This window comes from Mercurialis annua, linkage group LG1-X (assembly GCF_937616625.2).
Source record: "Mercurialis annua linkage group LG1-X, ddMerAnnu1.2, whole genome shotgun sequence".
Taxonomy (NCBI): Eukaryota; Viridiplantae; Streptophyta; class Magnoliopsida; order Malpighiales; family Euphorbiaceae; genus Mercurialis; species Mercurialis annua.
The window spans coordinates 65,974,233-65,980,459 of record NC_065570.1 but is presented as its reverse complement, the minus strand read 5'-3'; the positions used below and the strand labels follow the sequence as shown (position 1 = coordinate 65,980,459).

General features: G+C 28.9%; 1 long non-coding RNA gene across 1 annotated transcript; it reads right to left on the bottom strand.

The window, feature by feature from the left end:
* Window positions 1–2,930: 2,930 nt before the first annotated feature.
* On the bottom strand, window positions 2,931–5,710 carry LOC130015003 (uncharacterized). Its single transcript, XR_008789909.1, has 2 exons — window positions 4,520–5,710; window positions 2,931–3,831 (listed from the first exon to the last, which is right to left on the bottom strand). It is a non-coding gene; the product is annotated as an uncharacterized LOC130015003 (long non-coding RNA).
* Between the last annotated feature and the right edge of the window lie 517 nt (window positions 5,711–6,227).

Here is a 6,227-nt window from a genome sequence, read left to right as displayed (position 1 = left end):
AGATAAATTCATAAAAAAAGAAAAAAAAAAACTACATTTTAAATCTGGCCTGTGCAAGATAAGAAAATTCTCATTAGGGATGCGATGGCATGAATATCTTAAATTATCATTTCCTTTTGTTTCTTATATTAAGAAAATAATAAAATTTTATTAATACTGTTGGATAATTAACGTCAAGATTCGAGATCGAGACCCTAGTATTTATTCTTATAAAAATTAATTTGTTTGCACCTCCTCTTACTGAAATGATAAATGCATTTTGTTAAATGTTAAGAGTACGTATCTTGTTAATTGTATCATATGATGAAGAAATTATATATAGAGCTTCTGACTCTACAAGATAAAAAGTAAGGATAATGCATGGGCAGTAAAATGATATAGAGCCCGTCCTTTGGAAAAAGATTTTACTCGGGAATATAGGATAAATTATGATGAAACTTTTGTTCATGTATCTCGTATTGTTTTTCTTCATACTATTGTAGCTGATAACGTAGCTAGTAACATAAAGGCTGCTTTGTTGCCTTTATGTTACTAACTACGTTGTCACTAGCCATTTTTGCTACGAAACATGGACTTTTGTTTGAAATGGATGTCAACAACTCCTTCTTTGAATGAAGAACTTATTGAAGAAATATATATGCAAACTCCTCCTGGTTATGATCATCCACCAAGCAAAAGTATGCCTTCTTCCAAGTCCTTGTGTGGATTCAAATGGCTCCTAGTGCTTAGTTTTTGAAATTTAGCTCCACCGTTCGTAACCATGGTTTTCAATCCCGTCCTAATGATCAACGCCTTATTTCTTCAAAAAATTAAGCATGGTAACAATATGTTGCTTCTATATGTTGATTACATGATCATTATCGGTGATACTACACGGGGTATTAATCAAGGTCTTAGTCGTCAAATTTGAAATGAAAGGTTTTGGTTGCTTAAGCTATTTTTGGGGTGTCATGAGGTTACTTGATCTTATACAAAGATGATTATATATCTCAATTCAAGCATGCTACATATCTTAAATCTCGTGCTAGACATATTGATTATAATATTTCCAACAATCTTATTGAGGCTAATGCTCATTTTCTACTACATATGGCTTTCCTATTCCTGATTGTATTCTGTACTGCTAACTTGTTGGCAGTATTATTTGTCCTACCGTCGTTCATGATAACTCCTCGTATCGCATCTTATGCAACAACTCTTTGTATTCTCACTACGTACATTAAATGGACTCTATTTCATGGTCATCTACTTATGAGCTTCTATGGCTCCGTTGGTTGCATTAGAGTATGTGAATTTCTTCTTCATCTACTACTCTTATGCATTATGATAATCGAAATGCTACATAATGATGTATTTCATGAACGGATAGAACACGTCAAGATTAATTGCCTTGATCATGTTCGAAATCACACAATTGAGCGTCTTCTCGTGTCCTCTCAAGATCAAAGTGCTCACATATTCACTAAGGCGCATTCTGCTCTTCCATTCGCAATCTTATTCCAAACCTGAACTTTGGTTCTCACCCATCTTGAGTTTTAGAGGAGATGATAACATGGTATATATTAGTATATTCTAAAAAAATCCAAACCTTTATATTTTATCAGTTTTATTTTTTACAATTATATCCATTTTGAATGTTTTTTTGTAATTGTTATCAAAATTTTGAGTTTTATGTTTTATTACGAATAGTTTTTTTTCTAAAAATGTCTAATCTCTAAGCTGACTTAATATGACGTTTGGTCGCAATTAATAAAAAAAGACAAAATGAACTTATCTACCCATAACTATTGAATTTTGTCGAATATACCATAATCTTTGAACTTTACCAATTTGATCTATCATTTATTTGATTTTTGCCAAATATATCCAAGGCTCTTTTAAATTTTGCCAAATATATCCAAATATATCCAAGTCTTGGATATATTTTGGCAAATATTGAATAAATGACGGATCAAATTGGCAAAATTCAAAGATTATGGTATACATTTGGCAAAACCCCAATAATTATGGGCAGATAAGTTCATTTTGCCATAAAAAATGCAAAAGTTTGGATTTAAAAAATAAAATTTAAAATTTTGGTCATAATGCAAAAAAAACTTCAAGTTGGACATAATAGTAAAGTTAAAAGATTTGGTTGTAATTGATAAAAAATGCAAAAATTTAAATTAAAAGATAATTAGACCTATATTATATTATTGACTAATTAATCACTAATTTGATTTTTCTATTTTTGTTCAAAATGTGTATATATAAATAGAAAATAGCACTCTTGTTATGATACACAACTCATAATAATCTTATTATTTTCATTTCATTACTAAAACTAGTTAACAGGGTGGTTAGATACTTAGATCCTTATCATTATAATTGGTTTTAATATTTTTATTATTATTATCAATGTGAACACCATAACATGACAAATTAGAAAAAAAATGATATTAAATTTATGGTACAATGTAATTATCTATCCGCATTCTTATAACCGGTTTGGTAAACATATTATGTTTTTAATTTTTTTATCATATATATCACTAATTTTTTCGATTGTTTATCAAATATTCACTAACGACTTGGAGCTGATGTGGCACGATATATATATATATATATATATATATATATATATATATATATATATATATATATATATCAGGTAGGATGAATTTTCTACATACATATGAAAATATAACATCATACCACAACAGTTACAAACTGGTTGTGAATATATTCCACATATATCAAATATGTGGTATATATCATAATTTTAAAAATCTATCATGTTTGATAAAGAGGCTAAAATATGGATAGATTAATATATTTTATCTTAGTATAATAATTTTATACGAACAATATTCTATCCTAACCGATGTAATATTATTTTATTTGTTATAATTTTTTTTCAAAGGTATATAATCAAAAATAAAGAAATGAAATTCACCACATCAACTGGCATTACGCCAAATTGAATGCTCATAAAATACAATTTTCATTTATACACTATGACAACATAAATCATATGTTTACAATTTGATGAAAAGGGCCAGATGAAGAAGAGAAAACAAGAACCATGAAATTAGGAAAAGAAAATGAAAAGATGTTTAGAAGCATGAAATAAAAAGAAAAGTAAAAATAATTAATTAACAATAATGTGCCGACACACCAATTGATATATATAATGGAAATCTATCTATCTATCATTTTAGAAGCTTCATTGGCATCCAGCAAAGCGCATTTTCTTTACTCCATAACTTTCTAGCTACTCAGGAATCTGGATAATTGATTTTGGTAGTTATTATACTTTCCATAATTTACAGTTTGGTTATCTAAATTTAAAACGCTATAAATTGGTTACTGTAATACATTTCTAGTGACTTCGGCATGTTTCTTATGAAATTCGGTCAATTTATATCTATATGTCTGCCGGTTTATATTTCAATTCCCTCTCATCTACACATTAGATATATAAACAAAAGACACCTCACATTTTTTTTTCATATCATATTCCCCATTTTTAAAAACTTGAAATTTCAGAGTGAAATTTGGATAAGTATAAATTGGCCAAATTTTATTTAAAACTTTGTTTGAATCACTAAAAATATAGTATTTTGTCAATATATAACTTTTAGAAATTCGATAACCAAACTGCAAATACGGAAAAGTATGGTCAAAATCAATTATAGTATGGATTTTGTATTTATCTTTATAAACCAATAAAAGTAAAGGTTAGAACATTACCCTGATCATCCATACAGCCGGACTTGAAGCCATTGCTACCAATTAAGGGATCAAAGACTTGGTAAAGAGATGCGATCCATCCCTTTAGTTCCTTGTCCACTGGAATTGGAATTCGATCAGTGCTCACGGGAAAAACCACTATATCTTTTTTTATTATTAAATGATGATTATATTAAGCACATTTTTTAGATCAGAAATGGCAAAAAAACTGAGAATATAACTTAAGAAATACAACAACTAAATTTTAGACTTCGATTTTGCCATATATGAATAAAAACATAAATCTATCTATGCAATCCTCTTTTACATATAGGGTTTATTATGCTAGATAAATAAATGTCAATGCAATCAACATGCATATATACTTGAAATAATCGATCAATATGTTAAGTGAAACTTCAATTACTATAATTTTATTATCTCTAATGCACATTCGCATGGAACTATTTATTGAGATTGAAAAGTAAACAAATACAAGTCTACCATGCACCCCTTATTCTCAAATTCTTAATTAATCAAATAGGACTTGACAATGATCCGATTCTAGACTTTTCACTCATAAAGAGTCTAATACTATGTTAAATAACTTTATTTTATGAATACTATGTTAAATAACTGATCAACCTACGTTACATTCTGAATTAATTCAAAGCTTGAGCGTAGCCCCATCTAAAGTAAGTTAAAGCTAAAAATAGAAGCTAATTCCAACCTAGCAACTTAGAAAAACAAATTAAAAACCCTAAACTCAAACAGTTCAAACTAATTAGAGAGAGCAGTTTTTGCATACCTTTTGTCTTCTTTACAGAGCTGAGGCAATGAAATAGTAGCCACGGTTATAGTTAAAGAATATGCAAAAAGGGAATAATAAACGAAAAGTGATATTGGCGCGGCTCAATCTGAGATCGTCTTTTACAAACAAAAATGTGTAAATTCGTCTTCGGATTGAACCTCACCAACATCGCTTTCTATAATCCAACAACACCAGTTATGCTAATAATAAAGATACATATTCATATATATTGAAAACCAGATAATATTAACCTAAAGGAGTACAAATGAACAAGTTTCAGATTCTAAAAAATTATATATATTGAAAACCAGATAATACTGGATTGGATTGGCACCACAAACCACTAATTTACTTACCGACCAAATGTGCAAAAGTAATTATAAAGACTGTACTTTGAATAAAGAATTCTAGATACGGTCCCTTTTTTTGCAATTTTAATTAAAAAGCACAATAATAATGTCTATAATATTTCGAAAAAAAATTGATTAATTTTCTTGGTGGGTGGAGGTGGTGGTCTTGTTGGTGGTTGTATAGTGAAGTGATGAAGTGGGATCTTGAAATCATTATTCTTTTTTAATTTTCTGTTCCATGAACTGAGTCAGATTGATATCAACCCACTTTTACAGCTAATTATGTATATTCTCTTTATCTACATTCATCCACTATGATACTTCATAATAGAGAATATTGCAGAAAATCAGCATCATGCATCAAAATTCATTGCCTAGCTCTATATAGCTCAATTATGCAATAAATAATATAAAATAAAAATAAAAATAAGGCTTTCATGCATCATTTATACATAAAAAGAAAACCCTAGTTCCTGCTTTTGCCCTAGCCGAAGTGGCAGATTATTATCTAGAATCAAAAAACAAGACTAGTAAAAAAGTGAATAGGATTCAGAGATATTGAAGATTGGAGAAGATGAAACTCAAAATCAAAGTTCAAAACACACATATATATAAAAGAGAAACTAGTAACTACCTTGCTAGGGTTAGCATGTTGATAGAGAATTATAATTTGAGAGATTTATAGAAATAGAGGAGAAGATTTAGAGGGGGAGAGGCAGAGAATGTATAAGGGTTAGGGTTTTGCCTCGGGATGAGACAGTGAAGGTGAGTGGAATGATGTCAAAGGGAGAAACTTACTTTTAGGGTTTCTCATGCTTAATTTCTACTCAAATAAATATTCAAACGCATGCACTTCAAATATTCCTTAACTAAAAAGAAAAAAAAAACAACAATTACTCCTTTTCATTGTACCCTCTTTCTTCCTAACATCAATTATTATCATTATTTTAATAATCCACCTTTTTAATTCATGCTTTGCGTTTCATCATTAAACTAATTACTTTTAGTTTATAAATTAAATATATATATATACCTGAAAACAGAATAAGATAGTTGGATTATATGTAATCATGCACATATTTAAGTTTATATCATATTCAGTGATAGAATTAGAATTTTTTTCTAGTGCACGACTTAACTTCTAATCTACCTATAAATTTCCGGTAGCTAATTAGGCTTAACATTCATCTATTCTAAATTCACTGTAAATCTATTTTTATTTTAAAAAAAAATTACCTTTAATTTTTTAAAAAATTGACCCCATCCTGGAATGGACTCTACGCTGCTTAAGGGTAGTTCCGCCTCAGGTCATATGTTGATTTTAATTTCATCTTTGAGATCAAGAGATTTCGATT